General features: G+C 37.5%; 1 protein-coding gene across 6 annotated transcripts in view; it reads left to right on the top strand.

Moving 5' to 3' along the window:
- PDE4D (phosphodiesterase 4D) overlaps positions 1–15,210 on the top strand; it is a 421,160-nt gene that overhangs the window by 345,331 nt on the left and 60,619 nt on the right. The window contains exon 1 of one of the 6 annotated variants that reach the window (XM_054810119.1): positions 12,830–12,886. The exons of the other annotated variants lie outside the window; for them this stretch is intronic. The gene's annotated coding sequence lies outside the window, so the exon portion shown is untranslated. Of the gene's footprint in view, positions 1–12,829; positions 12,887–15,210 lie in introns of those variants that run through there. 6 annotated transcript variants of the gene reach the window in all.

Below are 15,210 nucleotides of genomic sequence, written 5' to 3'. Positions count from 1 at the left end.
CCTTTCAGACAGTTCCCAGCCCACCCCACTGTCCGCTCATCCAACCCACACTTTCTAACTTTGCGAACCAGGATGTTACGGGAGACCGTGTCAAAAGCCTTGCTGAAGTCAAGGTAGACAACATCCACTGCTCTCCCTTCATCCACCCAGCTGGTCATCCCATCATCGAAGGCTAACACATAGACAAGATCCTGCTTGTGTGAAAGTAAGATAGGAAAACTACAAATGTGTTAGTTTAAAAGTATAGTGACCTGATCAGTGAGGGAAGATAATGTCTCAGGGCTGAATGAGGAAGGACATCAGGAAGACACAGCTTGTAAAGTACTTAAAACCTAATATAAGTAGCTTATTTTTGGCACACTGGAAAAGAAGTAGCCAGAAGAGGGATGTCAGGAATAATGTGAACATAAAGAGAGTGAATGAGTTGCAGAATTCAGATTTATATACATAAAGTTTTACATCTATTGTGTTATCTGCTGTCTTGATGGAAGTCATCATTTGGGTCATGTCAGCTCGTACCTCCATTTGCCAGTTCCTGCTGCCATGCAGCACCTGCTGGGTATCTTCTTTCTAAAGCCCTGAAATTATTTCTAAGCAGCATCTATTAAGCATCTTTCTTGGTACCTTAACAATGCTCCTTTACTGCAATTGCATTGATTTTTACAGCTCTCCTACTGACAAAAGGAAGGCAAAATAGGCAAGTTAGATGCTGTAGATGTTTTCTGAACAGGTTAACACATGTTCATTACAGGAGCTATTTATTTTCCAGATTTGCCTGTGCAACCCTCAACTATTAGGTTCTGCAAATCAATGCTAACAACATGAAAAGCAAAAGCAATAGGCCTTAAAGCCTGAAGTGAGTTTTACTTAATTAATATAAACAGTAGTATATAGGGTCTTTTCAGAATATCTTGAGGAAAATTAGGAAAGTCATGCCCCATCTTTAGCTGGTTGTATAATTTAAGATTTTGTGGTGACTTCATTTAAAGACTAGTAATGAATAGGGCTGTGCTGTCATTAAACAGTTTTAATTTTATATTGAATTTGAAAAAAAAACAAAACAAAACCAAACCCAACACAAAGACCAAAAACAATGTAAGAATAAAAACTGCATGTTTAATTTTTATTTGTGGTTTCTGATAGTCATAGAATACTAGAATATCTAATAAATTGTTCTGGGTTTTTGTATAATTTCCAATAAAAGAAATAATAGCAAAACAGGGTATGAAATAAAAGCATAATATACAGGTTTTGTAAGTATTTTCACTAAGATAAGCTTTTTCTGATAGCTCAGAAAATGTTAAACAATGAAAAATTGTTAGGTATCCACCAAAGTTGTTACAGACAGTTTTTTAAAGGTCACGTTTCTGTTTAACTTGGTAATAAAATAATAAAACAATCTTTTTTATTATTTTCTAGGTACTTTATCTGAACATTAAAAATGCAACTGAAAGAAAACATAAAATCAATAATATATCTTTGTTCCATTAACATTATATGCATGGGACAACATTAATTGTAACAAAAATGTCCCTTTGTGTCAGTGAGTTCCAACAGACAAAGCAGAAAAAAAAGGAAATATTTGAATACACTGACACTTACAGAGGAATAGCTTTTAAAAAATTAATAAACATCCTGCCCTGGGTACTGGTTTTATTTGTTTGGGCTTTTTAAAATTTCTTTAATTGTATGGGGAAAACACAGTCCTTTCTTGTGGACTTCAGACAAATATTGTTCACTCCACTGCCAGTATCTTGTTTTCTTCAGGCCTGACATCAGACTGCTAGATGACATCATTGCAAACCACTAATTTAAATTTTATTGCTAGTGCTTTACATTTGTTTACATTTGAACTTGGCATTCTCTTTGAAGTCTATTGGCATTATATATATCCTCTCCCTTACTCTTTCAACTTTCTTACCAGAGGATGTTGGCTGACATTATTCTTTACCTCATTAGTGTCATAATAGTTGTTGTGGGATTTTTCATTTTAATTATATTGCAGCATGCAATGGTTTGTTAGGAGTCTTTCACAGAGTGAAGGAGGCACCATGTGGAATCAGAAAAATGCATTTGTGCTATAGTTTCTCTCTGTTCAATTATAATCTGCTTAACAAATAAATAAGTAGAAATAGCCTTCTGTGAAAGCCTTGATTTGTGCATGTTGTATGTGGAGTGCAGGAACTTGAAGAATAGTTTGTAATTCTTTTGTGAGAATTTTTTTTTCAGTCTTTCATCAAAATAAAGGTTAAATAATGGAAATTAAAATAATTTTAAAAAGATATTTATAATTGAGGAGGAGGATGTCCATCGAGATTTGTAATTAGGTGTTTGTGTAAAGGAGGCTTGTATACTGAGTTAGACATGAGACATGACTGGGCAGACTCTGAATTTATGTGTGCAGGTGCACTGTGATAAACCACTTTCTGGTGTCAGATCTTTAAATGACAGTGTGTGGCAAGGGTTTAATTCTTTTTCAACATCCCACCACTGACTGGCTTCACACACTGTGTTGCTGCAGATGGGGTGAATTTGGGTGAGTGGTTCTGAACGTTTATGCATATTAGAGACTTTAACCGAGTGTCATTACACTGGTGTATTTATAGTGATAAAAATGCTAATCTGGGCAGATTGTGCAGTGCTTCTCAATGGGGATTTGTAAAGTAGAGTAGTGCAGGGAAATCCTTTGTAGTTTATGTGCAGGGAGTATAAACCAATGGTGTGTGTAGAAACCAGGTGTTAGCAAATGTTAGGAATTTTGCTGAAATAAGTTTAATCTTTTTCTCATGAAATGATAATTTAGAACTTAAAAAATATTACAAAACTGAGAAAATTGACTGTTTTCTTGCACTTCAAATTTTCCATGGAAGAGTAGAGAACAAGCTTCCTTTAGGAATGCTTTTCTTTCAGCATCTACCTTCTGTGTCACATGTGGCTGCATAGCCCCACTATCTGAGGGCTTTTGTTGTGTTGGTTGTATTGATTAAAAGGTTATAATCTTGATGTCCTTGCTTTCCTATAAAACTAATAAGTTTTATTTTCTGGTAGAGCTAATTTCACAGTCCACTTTAAAATTATCTATGTGGCACCAGTGTGTATCTTTTCTTTGCCCAAACTTTGCTTTTCTTCAGACCTGATGCAGGACTGCTGGCTGATGACTCTATTGTAAGCCACTAATTGTATTTATATCACCAAGTTGTGGCCTTTGTTAGCACACAGGCAGCCCAACAAGTATATCATCTTCCTTCTGAATGCTATAGAGATTGCATTTCTTCTCACATTCTCTTCCTTCAGGAATTCTCTCTTCCACTTAACTTTTTTGCTAACAGCAAATTTTTTCTTATGATAAGCAAGCAGATCTTAATTCTTTAATTTGATTCCCTAGTTGCCCCAATAGGAAAGTTCCTATACTCTTATTTATTGCAGTAGATATAAATGGAACGCTTGCTTCCTTCCCAAGCATAACATTTTGCTCTTTTGGGTACATTGAAGACTGTCATTCAAGTATCACAGCGCTTGGTGGTGCAGTGTTATGGAACGCTTGAGTTATGTATGTCTTTTATTTTCTCTGAGAGCTTGTCATCACTGCCATATTAACTAGAGCTGCAAGTCAAATTCTGTCCCAAAATGATTCTTATTTTATGAAGGAAAATAGAAGACTTTGAAAGTAACTGTGTACCTGTGAACCATTTTTGATCACTTCTGGGGCAGTGTGATTCCTAGGTGGAATCATAGACAGTGTTTCAGAGACCTGCCTTCTGGTCACAGTTTTGGGACGAACAAGGTATGTAGTATAAACTTGGGCAACTCATTTTGCCCCTCTGTGCTTCTCTGTCTGTTGGAATACGGATATTTTAGGTCATGGATTGACTCTTAATGCAATGTTCTGCAGTAAGTAGCACTAGAGACTTGAAGTTCTGTTGTAAATTTCTTGTGAATTTTTATAGTATGTGTAATTAATCCAGCTGACACTAACTAGTGATGAAGCTTCTATAGAAATGTACAAGGAAAGTCCGTAAAAAGTTAGATATTATATTTTTTCATTTAATGTAATTCATATTTCCCATTGCATCACTTTATTGCTCTATAGTATAACAAAAAGTCATTATAAGACTGATAAGCATCATAAGTTTATCTAAACTGAATTTTTAGCTATTCTTCTTTCTTGCAAAGACCTATACTGATAACATCTCTGAGCACATGAACGCTACTCTATTTGAAATCTTTCTTGCTCCAAAAGGTTGAGTATTTTTTCCATTTGATCTTCATCTGTAAGGATTTATAGAATTTATGGCTGGGTTCTTTTGATGTGGCACTACTCCATATGTGAATGTTGGGGAGCTGGAAGTCACGATGAGGATGCTTGCCAGGGATAATTGGCTTCTGCATTGTGGAGCAGCTCAAATATTGTGAGTATCGCAGTATGTAATTTGGGTGTGCATATTGCATGTAGTTCAAAGCATTTCATTAGACCACAGTGGCAAGCTGAGCTTCCTGTTGGCTGGCTCCTTATATGTTTATTAAACAAGCTACATGCAGCACTTGAGAAAGGGATCATCATTTCCAGCTATAGTCTTGGGTTTCTTTGGAATAGATGGAAATTAATCTGAGTCATTTTTCTTTCCTTTTGCTTTTCTAATGATTGTCATATTCTGCCAGTCATTCTTGTGACTTTCTGTTAAATCTAAAAACCTGTTTGCTGGCACATGGAGGTTGATGGCAAGAGTAGTTGTGGTGCACTGTGTTGATTGCTAAAAGAACTGTTAGATCCTGCTATACACGCTATTTATTAAACTTTAGCAATGGCTTCAAAAGCAGTTTTCTGCCAGTTCAGATTTGTGATCTGTAACATTAGACTTCTTTAGTCGGTTGAATCTGTCTTGACTTCTTGTCTTCAAACACTTTTTATGTGCTTCTCCCACTCTCGATCCATATATATTCTTTCAGACTGTGCTGTGATATTTTTCTCCTTCAATATGAAGGAATGGGAGAGAGAGTTCATTCCTCCTAGTCCTCAAGGAAGAGCTCAAAGACTTTAAACTACTTAGGTCTTTACCTACCCAGAGTCAAAGCTGGTAATTGTCTAAGCTATATCACCTTTAAAGTACCAATATCAAGATTTATTGGCTTCTGTCTTAAAGAGTTAGCATTTAAAGAATCAGTCTGAGTACAGCTAATTTTGTGACACAATGACTGACCAGTTTCATTCATTAGAAAACTATTCCTATGGCAACCTAGAGCCTAGTGTTCAGCAAATGTTCCCCCCATGTTGCACATTTCACTGAAAGTGCAGAGTTGTACTTTGACATGAACCTTTTTTTTGCAAGCCTGCAAACAAAATGATTGTTGCTAGTATGTTACCGGTCAACATACGTATTCTTAAATTCTAATGAAACTGTGTTTTGCTGGTGAATGGTTGTTTTACTGAGACCGCATTTCTACACGTCTTGGCCACAGTGCCAGCATAAAGAGATCTATATTCTGTCCCAAGCCATTCTTTCCTACACTGGGGCCATCTCCTCATCTGTGTCAGTGCTATTGTTTATGAAGGCACAGAATAAACTGGTAAGAACTTAGCCAGGTTAAAAATAACTGATTTTTGCAGAGCTATTTTTAACAAGTCTGTTCCTCTGGTCTACATCACCATGTGTCCCCAAAGGAAGGGTAGTACGCAGATGGCTAACAAAGACTTCAGTCGTCAGAGTAAGGATAGAACAGCTATGCCAGCATCACCACCAGGAGCCAATAGTGTGGAACCATCCCTACAGTCCTGCACTTTTAATTTCCCTGATGTTCAAGTGTTATTTTGTTTATTTGCAATGATATACTAACAAAGTTGATTCAGCATAAGGTAGCTGATATGCTTTGCTTTTCCATTCAAAACAAAACTTCAATCAAAACCAGTTGATTTGTTTTAAATTATTGTTTTGCCATGTTATGAATTCAACCAAGCTCTGAACAAGGCAGATGATGGTGGTTCCACTGCAGTTTTCATACTTTGGTTTTATTTTGTCAGGAAACACTGATCCCAAAAGAAGCTAAGAGTTGTTCCCAGAGTTTTACAGCACAGAAATTCTGTAGAAGAAATGTATCTAGCAGGAGGGGAAAAACACACAACACTGATAACGGAAAGATACACGTGGTCTGGCTTCACTCAACCTTACCAGAGGATGAAATCAGATTGTCTGATTTTGTACACTGGACATACCTTCCTACCATGAGCTCCCCAGCACACAGCACACCACCACGCTCTCTCCCATCATGTGACTCCATGTGCCGGATGCACCGGGGCAGCCTGAGCTGCAGTTTACTGCCCACCTGCACCCAGCAAGTGGGGCCACCAGCGCTGAACCAAAGTTAGGGATTCTGCCAAGTCGGTACCAGAAATCCTGTCTGTCCTTCCCAATTGCACACCCTGACAGGCCAAAAACAAGATGCAAGGATGTGGGTTATGTGTGCCCCAGCATGCTGGATGTACTCTTCTCACAGAGAGAGAGAGACACTGCATGATCCGGTGCATGGCTTTTCACAAGGCAAAGAGGTCGCATCTTTACAATACCTAATGTCTTAGGGCTTGGTGTACACACAATTTAACTTTTTTTTTAAAATTCAAAGTTGCACCCCCATTTAAGCTGGAACAAGCTGGTGCAGCCAACACTCAGCCATGGAGTGATCTGCTCCGGGGAACTGATTCTCTTGCTCTGATTTGGTTGGTTGGTTCTATTAAAAAAAAAAAAAAATTGTTGAAATAAATTATTTCCTAAGGAAATAATCATACAATTTGAAAAAGATATTATGATTTCTCTTTAAAAATACCAATATTCTGTTATTTCTCTTTGCAAAACCCATTCTGTGTTGACAATGAACCATTTTAAGGTGTGCGTTATTATGAGATAACTTTGCAGGTTACGCGAAAAACTCAGTTTTGCCTTGCACATTTCATTACTTTGCCCACTTGTATAATCTTACAGGACCACATGACTTGTCATGCTTGCCTGACTAATTTTACATATATATTTAGCTTCTTACTCATGAGTATGAATTCAGTTGTCTTTGTATATTTTACTATGCTTGTGTAAACAAATGCAAGCTGTGGGTCACATCATCAGCTGCAGTAAATCGGTGTGCCACTATTAAAATTCCTGATACCTACCTATTGGCTAAGTTGTAGCTCTTTATTATTCATACTTTCCATTGCAGAGACTTACTGTGTTTTACAGGATAAGGTGTTAAAACTATACCCACGAGTATAAAACACTCTTCTTGCCTTAAAAAACAATGTCCTTTACACTAGACCAAATGGAATTTAAAGCAGGACACTGTTCTGTGTATAAGGTTAGAACAGGTTACGAAATCCATTAAGATGAAGATGCGATTTAAAGTGCTACATTAGTTATGTCACAGAGGTTAAGAGAGTTTACCTAATAATCAAAGCCTGATTTAATGTTTCTTATGGCAGAAGGTTCAGCTACTTTACTTGTACTAGCTTGCTCTAAGTTTGTTTCTACTAAGTAAACATTCCTTTTGAAATAATCAATTTTGAATGTCGAAAGTCTGAAACTCCCCACAAAGGTATGATGTGCAATTTTCCAGATGGTACAAGAAGCAGCTCTGCACACTAATGTGCACTGTACACTGTATTTCTCATGGAAAGTTTTCCAAAAGTAACCTTTAAAACAGTAATTTTTCAATACCTTTTAGAAAAAAAAATATATCCAACTATAGTTAACATTAGTTGCATGTTGGATGGCAATTGTTGGAAATCCTTAGTAAAAAAGCTCATTTGAGGTGTAAACAAATTGTCATGAAGTAGCAGCTATTTTTCAAGTCCTAAAAAAAAGAAACACAACCAGCACTGTCATTTTGCCATCTCTTTTGATCACTCCTGCTATCACTCCTGACAACTCTATGGAGTGGCTCTTCAGTGAAATTCTGGTCTGTTGCAATCAGTGGGACTTTTGCGCAAGAATATACTGGAGCTGGGGCTTTAACTGCTGGTTTTTTGCTGTTGAAAAGTTTTATGATCTAATGACTATTTTTCAGTTTATAACTTTTCCCCTTTTTCTTCTTGTTCCCTTTTGGAATATTCATTGTCTCATTCTGGAGCCTGGCCAAGTTGTGTATCTCTTCTTGTTTTATGGCTAATCTTATTCTTTTTCAATCGGCTCATAGGTACTCCATTGAATTTCATTATATACAACAATGAATTTGAAAACAATCAAACAAAATGTTCATCATAAACTATATATGGTATTTTTTAGCCCCCCTGGGAGGCTTGCCTTTAGTACAGGAAGCTTGGTGCATATGCTGCCATCAAAACCAACAGATACTTCTTTTATAGAATCACAGAATCACAGAATGGTTTGGGTTGGAAGGAACCTCAAAGACCATCTAGTTCCAACCCCCCTGCCATGGGCAGGGACACCCTCCACCAGACCACGTTGCCCAAAGCCCCATCCAACCTGGCCTTGAACACTTCCAGGGATGGGGCATCCACAGCCTCTCTGGGCAACCTGTTCCAGTGCCTCACCACCCTCACAGTAAAGAATTTCTGCCTTATATCTGATCCAAATCTGCCCTCCTTCAGTTTAAACTCATTACCCCTTGTCCTATAACTACATTCCCTGACAAACAGCCACTCTCCATCTTTCCTGTAGACCCTCTTTAGGTACTGGAAGGCCGCAATTAGGTCTCCCCTCTGCTACAGTTTTCCCACCAGCTCAGGTTTGGAGTGGACTTAATCTCATAAAATCTCAGAAGGTCTTTGTTCAAATGCAGCATCTGCAGTTTGATGTCATATCCTCTCTGTGCATCAGCAGCCTCTGTATCTATCCTCTTTTAGTTTAAAACCATTACCCCTTGTCCTATCACTATGAGCCCTACTAAAAATTCTGCTCTTACCTTTCTTATAAACCCCCTTTAGTAAGTATTGAAAGGCCACAATAAGGTCTCCCCGGAGCCTTCTCTTCTCCAGGCTGAACAACCCCAACTCTCTCAGCCTGTCCTCACAGGAGAGGTGCTCCATTCCTCCGATCATCTTCTGGCCCTCCTCTGGACTTGCTCCAACAGCTCCATGTCTCTCCTGTACTGGGGCCCCCAGAGCTGGACGCAGTACTCCAGGTGGGGTCTCACCAGAGCAGAGTAGAGAGGCAGGATCACCTCCCTCGACCTGCTGGTCACACCTCTCTTGATGCAGCCCAGGACATGGTTGGCTTTCTGGGCTGCAAGCGCACACTGCCGGCTCATGTTGAGCTTCTCATCAATCAATACCCCCAAGTCCTTCTCCTCAGGGCTGCTCTTAATGAACATGAGTTTTCCTTGGTGCTTCCACTTCTTACTTTTGGAGATACAGTGACTGCTGGTTTCTCTTTCCTTCACGTATTTCATGAGCTTCCTTTGCAGTTAAATGGATAACATGAATTTGGGTTGCCCTCACTGGAAGTTACTTGTCCCTGCCTCTTTCTGGAAGAATATCGCTCACCCATCCTGTTGTGCTTCTTCTTAATCTGTTCATTCACCATCTTCATATCTCCTATTAAAAGGTATCTGCTAGTTCACACAATAGCTGATTTGAAACTGTTGCTTTCCTCTTCCACATTATTCAGTCTCTCTTCCCTCAAAAAACAATTGGCAGTAGTGCATTTTTGCCAAGTTTAAAGATGAACTGAAGTCCCTAAAATATAAGACACATAATATAGTTTAAAAATTGTATTTATCTTAATTTACAATACCTGCATTTTAGCTGAAAATATTTTAAAATGTCTGCTCTTCCCTGACAAAATTATCCTCTGCAAACTATTTTTGATCCAATCTCGGAAACATGATATATACAAACTTTGCATTACTTTGTTTTATAGTTTTGGGACTGAAGCAAGGGCTGCCACAGACAAGAGTGACATCCCACCAACAGCCTCTCAGTAACTGCTGGGAGAGGCACAGAGGAGCCAGCAATTCCTCTCTGCCTTTTACAACTCTTTTAAAAACTTACAAGTACTTTTTTCAATTTATTCCACTTTTTTGTCAGATGAGAATATTCTTTAGAAGCTCCATTCACTCATACCTTAAATTAAGATTTGAGTTAGGTATTTGGATTTGTTTTTTAAAGTAAAGGCTATATTTCATACAATGGCTATACCATCTGTTCTTTACCACTGGTTCTTGGCTTCTCAGCACCAACACCACAAAAGTGGCTTAGGCAGTCAGTTTTGTACAGAAAGTACAGCCAGATCCTGCATTTTCTTGTATCTGTTACTTGAAAGAATTGACTTGTATCATAACTGCACATCTTAGACAGTAAATGCATTAGTATGTGGAGAAAATAGTTTATCTGCTCAGGAATTACTTTCCTTATGGAAATAAAAATTCTTGTGCTGTGTCCCATATTTTCTCATGTTTGTCTTTACTGTATTTGATCAGCTTGTAAATAAGAAGATCACTTTCCCTCCTAACTGCCTTCCTTCTCTTGCGAGGGAAGTGTCCATGAGAGTTCAGAGTAAAGCTGGGCACCTTCTATGTGTGTATCACCACCACTGTCAACATTGTCACAGAAACAGAGACATCCATGTAGGGTACTGAAACTGGATTTTATAAGGGGAAGAAAGAAAAAGAAAGGTTATTCAGGACTTATATTTATTTCATTTGGGAAAAAAAAAAAAAAAAACCAAACCAAAAACTATCCAGCATTCTTATGATGACATTAAAATAACTCCAATGACTGCATGAAATGATTGGATTAAAAAAACCCCTTTAATCAGTTTTTTTTTTTTAAAGTAAACAGATAGTTCTGCTAGCAGCAGGCTTAGCTAAGTTTGGTTTCCTATGGATTTATTTCTGACTGTTAGATTCCTTTGTTTCTAACAAATACAACTTCCAGTGGAAGTTTTCCCTACCAATGCATAGCCCTCTCTCCTTTGCAGCTTCTGTATGCTCTACAGGTACAGTGAGCCCATTCTGCGTCTCTCCACTCTGTAGAGGCATTTATAAAGGTTTTCTCTTTAGTTGGTGACTTATTTTCAAGGAACTTGCCAGAATGTAGTATGTTTGAAATCTCTACACGTCTGCTAGGTTTGGTTGAAGTTGACCAAAAGATTTAAACATAGGTAGACATCTGAAAAAAAAAGTATTCTGTGAATTGTTTCCGCTCATTTGTACTAACACAATATGTGTCTTTGCATGTTGCCAAAGGTCTGGTGTAGAGATGAGTTCTCAGGAAGTTTCATTTCCTGGTTTTTATATTTTTTTTTTCTGGTTCATGGAGATGATTTGTGAAACAAAAAAATATTTTGAATTTTGAAAGTAATTCTGGTGAAAAATAAAAGTTGTTCACTCTTTACATGTAGTCTCAGATGTAACCAAGAATTGATCTAATAATATAGATGCATTATGCAAAAGAGAAAATCTTTTTAATAGTTCCTGAATAAATAGCTGTACAATGAAATATATATATCAGATATTTTATGGGGTTGCAGGAACAACTTTGTAGTAAAGCTACCAATGTTCATTGTGTCAGCTTGTGAGAAGCAACTGCTTTTCTGTTGAATAATCAGAGCAACAAGCATAATTGTTCTCATGCTGAAGTCTTGAGACTTGAGAACTGAGGAGCACCACAGGTCTTACTTTGTTTTCTTTTTGAGCTTTTAGGGATATATCACTATTTAAAACCATAGGCAGATGTCCTCTTTCAGGTTCTTATTACAGAGGTTACTACATGCTGCTAACAGTTCTGCCCAAATTTGTTTCACAGTGAAGTAATTTTTGTGTGTGCTTCCTAATACAGTCCAGACAAAATCAGCTTATTTAGCTCAGATCAGCAATTTAAACAGCTTGAGCTGTCTTAGCTCTTCTTGTTTCAAGCATATTAGATCTCTTAAACCTTTTCTACCAGCAATGTGGTGACATTAGTAATTTATAACAAGGAGCAATTACTGAGCAGATTTGGGCTGAGATGGAAGATGACATTTCTCTATGGTCCATGTTTCAGCACCAGGTAATTTGATACAGGTTTTGGAAGGACAAATGTACTCAGGTGCAGAAAAATTTTTATCACACATGATAGACATCTATGTAAGTATGGCTAGCATGGAAAAAACCTATATATAAATATATATATTAAAAAATACAAAAATTCTAGTGAATTAAAACTAATGAACAAATATTACAAAATACAAAAGTACCAATTAAGGTATAATAAATGCAGGTTTCTGAGAACCTGTATAGCAATAACTGACATTGCTTACTCTTGAGACCTGTCTGCTGTGCTGCCTCTTTTTTGAGGCTTTTTCCTGTTGTTTTATAAACTTCTTTTGTTCCTAAGCCAGAATTAAAGAAACTGAGCTGTAGTAAAACTTCCTGTGACCCGAGCACTATATCATAGCAAACTTCCCGTAACATGGAAAGTTGCTAAATAGATTAGGTGGGGGGGGGGGGGGAGAAAAAGCCAGTGCTGATTTGCCTGGGCACAGCATCACTTGCTCTATCAAACTACACACATAAATCTAGTTAACTTAAAATGAGCTGAAATTTTATGAAGAAACAACCAGCACTTTTGAAACTGGTTCTAATGGATGACTAAGCAAGCTTTGCCAAGCAGAATAAAACCATTTTACAAGAAGTTTTGAACTCTTCAGGTCTCAAAGGAAATGTAGAGTCATGTTGGGTCACACTGACACAGTGTGTTCAGGAACATGCAGCGGGATAAGGTGCTCCTAAATCAGAAGTTGGTATCCTTTCCTCTAAATCAACACTGAGCTACAGTAGTTAGTAGGCAGTCACATGGCTGGCAGTTTAAAATATTATGATATATTTGTCAAGAATGAAGTTGGTGTTTGTAGACATGGCTGGCTTGTCTGGAAAAACGTTCATGGCTAAACTGCTCTTGTAGTTTCAGGTAGGTCCTATAATCTATATCACTTTTTGTTATCAGTCATGCTGTGCACTGTACTAATCTGTAACTGCCATGCCGCTACTTTTGTGTGTTGAGTGTTGAGTAATATGAATGTAATATAAATGGATATAATTTAGATATGGTTTGTTAATCCACTCTTACACTATTAAAGGCAGGTACTGCATTAAAGTTCTTATTAGATTCCACACTATTATTATTTATTTTAAAAGAAGTGCCATTTGATCCTCTCTCAAAATGTAATAATGGCCCCTTTCAGGTTGCTCTAAAAATTGAGCGAGCTGCGCAGCACTGCTGTCAGGGACCTGCTGGCAACTGCAACAGTCCAGACTGTCATGGCCCATGCAATGACCAGCCATCCTGAATGATTCTTTTTTGACTTTTAACAAGAAATAGTCTTTATTAAGGTCAAGCTTGCTGTAGTAAATGTGAGTAAATGTTATGTAAATGTACAAAATTAGAAATTGTCCTCTAAATTGCTAATGGGAAAACATTTGTAATTATTGACAAAATACTTACCTGTTTAGAGAGGGTTTTAGTAGAAGATGGACCAGAATAAAACAATGTAGACTACATCTGAATTAGGAAAAGGCTGTTTTATCCTGACAACATTTAACAGAGGAGATTTCCTTTGATTATATCCTCTGTGCTGGTAGAAAACCCACAGATTACTTTTACCAGATCTCCCAGACCTGGACAACTGATTACTCTCTTACTGTAATGTCTCTATATTCCTTCTGTCTTCATATTCATACCTTGAGCTGCAGAACTTCAATGGTTCTGCACTTGGGTCTGTGGATTTTTGCTTGGTTTTGTATCCTAGAACAGACAGTGCAGTTCTTGTGTAGGATACTGGGGCAGAGCTATAGGGTCCAGTTACAGGTTTATGCACAGAGGAAAGAAATTATCCATAATAAAAAATACGATTATTTGTGTTTCTTTGGGTGTGTTCCAGTATTTCCTTTGAAACTCATGGAGATGAGAAAGTCTTATAGAAATGATGCTTTGAAATTTGGACAGCTCTAGCTCACCTGGTAAAGATAGTCTTAAAATATGATTAACAAACCTTATCTTTCAGGAAAAAAAGGGGGAAGAGAACCTGTTGATATGTTGAAATTGTCTCTTTGCATAGATGAGTGTCCTAGGATTAAGGACAAGGTACTTAGAATGATGAATGGAGTCACAAAGTACAGATGTTTATTCCACAGTGCTCTTTCTTGCTGTTAGGAAATCAAACATTTTGAGAAACAAGTTTTTGATTCTTTACTGTGCCAAGTTTCCTTTTGCAACACTGATGAGGAATCATTAGTGAGCTTGTTAAGGCTCCTTCATTCTTAGAGCAAATTTGCACATGAGCCGCAGGTAGGACTATTAAACCTACAGCAATTCCCTCTGCTCAGATTCCAGACTGACTGCCAAATGTATGTGATTATTTTCAGAGGTTCAGAAACCTTAGTTTTATTTTTTACTAGAAAATAATAATTTTCAAAACCCAAAAAGTTTTGTGGAAGTGTACCACTAGCACTGAAGTGTACTTTGGAAAAAAAATTCTGAGCTCCCTTAGAGAGTGTTAAGAGAGTAGCAATACAAGGGCATTCCCAGGCTGAAGTATCTTCCCATCCTCATGATAATGAGGAAGGGGAGGTATCATCTCAGACAATGCAGTTGTAGTGTGCCTCTCAACATCTTCTCTTGGAGCTGCTCCACTGTGTATAAATAAGTGAAGAGTTGAGCCACAGAGATACTGATGATTTGCCAGGCTACGAAGGGAGAAACTTCCTTTTTATTATTTATCCATACCAGAAGAACTTGAGCAGAAAAAGGTCAACAGATCCACCACAAAAATAGTCAACAACCCTGCATTCAGGATGCTCACATAGGACATGGGAAACTAGTAGAAAATTTTGAACCCTCTCCATTCCAGGACAGTTGCATAATAATCAGGCTATTTTAGGGTAAGATTTTCTTTTATTGCGTTTCAGGGAAAAAAAACAAAACAAAACAAAACACCAACTTTGAAGCAATTTGGTGTTACCATTCTATAGAGTAGGATTTGTATATGGTTTGGGGTTTTTTTTAAATCTCAAAAATTTTCTGGGATGGAAAAAGTTTGCCATCAGTTCAAATTTGGACCTATGTCCATGGGAGGAGAAAAGACCATGTTGAGCAATCTTTCTCAAAAAAAAAAAAAAAAAAGCTTCAGAATGAGGTGGGTTAATCATTATTGTAATGTATCTCACCTGAACTTTTTCATTTTTACCCTTCTTTTGGTCTCTGTTATTTCATCCACCTAAAAGTTAGGGGCAGGT

Source organism: Grus americana, chromosome Z (genome assembly GCF_028858705.1).
Source record: "Grus americana isolate bGruAme1 chromosome Z, bGruAme1.mat, whole genome shotgun sequence".
Classification (NCBI taxonomy): Eukaryota; Metazoa; Chordata; class Aves; order Gruiformes; family Gruidae; genus Grus; species Grus americana.
This window is presented reverse-complemented; position numbering and strand designations above follow the sequence as displayed.